Here is a 1068-nt window from a genome sequence, read left to right as displayed (position 1 = left end):
CCCCCCCCCGCCCGTGTTTCCTTCCATGTCGGACCCACGTGCAGGCTGTGGGAGCATTACGTGGATGTGGTGGGGCTTTGTCCCTTTCAGGTGGCTGAAGGTGCCAACACCTGCTTTTGGCTCTGGGTTGAGGGTGGTGTCGGGGCACCCAGTCCTCACCTGGGCCCCGGGCTCCGGGTGGGGCTGGGCAGGTGGCCTGGTTGTCTCTGGACTGCTTATTGGGGTCCTGGAGGTCTGGGTGGGGGCACTGCAGGGCAGCTGTGAGGACAGGGGTGCTGGGCGCCCTGGGTGGAGAGCCCGGCCTGGGAGGCCGCAGGCCCCGGGGGAGTGGACCCCTCGAGGCCACAGGAGGGGCAGAGCCTGTGAACCTGGAGGCTCACGTTAAAATTCATCATTTCAGTACACACTCTGCCGGGTTGCAGTGCTTGGTGAGCAGGCTCAGTGAGGGTGCCGTGGCCGAGCGTCTGGTCGGGACTCGCATTTAAAGACAAACGCTTTGCTTTCCTAGGGAGAGTGTTTGACTTGGTCTTAAAGAGCGACACTCGCCCTGACTGGTTTGGCTCAGTGGATAGAGCGTCGGCCTGCAGACTGAAGGGTCCTGGGTTCAATGCCCGTCAAGGGCATGTACCTTGGTTGTGGGCTCATCCCCAGTGGGGGGTGTGCAGAAAGTGGCTGATCAATGTTTCTCTCTCATCGATGTTTCTAACTCTATCCCTCTCCCCTCCTCTCTGTAAAAAATCAATAAAATATATATTTTTAAAAAGTGACACTTGCCAGGACACTGAGAATTAAAATCCGTGAGGGCCCTGAGGCTCCGTCTGACCCACGAGGCAACAGAGTCTGTCAAGGTTGAGGGGCTGACCTTGGGAGGCACAGCAGGGACCAGAGGCTTCAGGGACCAGAGGCTGCAGGGACAGGCCCACAGCAGGGATGGGGGTGCACCCGGCCGCCTGGGGCCAGTGCTGGGCCCCCCTTTCCAGGGGGCCCCCGTCACTTGGCGTCCTGTGGTCTTGGCTCATCAGCGTTTCTCCTGCTGCAACTGAAACACGCCTTCAGGGACCTGCTCCA

This window comes from Myotis davidii, unplaced genomic scaffold (genome assembly GCF_000327345.1).
Source record: "Myotis davidii unplaced genomic scaffold, ASM32734v1 scaffold845, whole genome shotgun sequence".
Lineage (NCBI taxonomy): Eukaryota > Metazoa > Chordata > Mammalia > Chiroptera > Vespertilionidae > Myotis > Myotis davidii.
The sequence above is the reverse complement of the archived record's forward strand: the minus strand, read 5'-3'. Positions refer to the sequence as shown.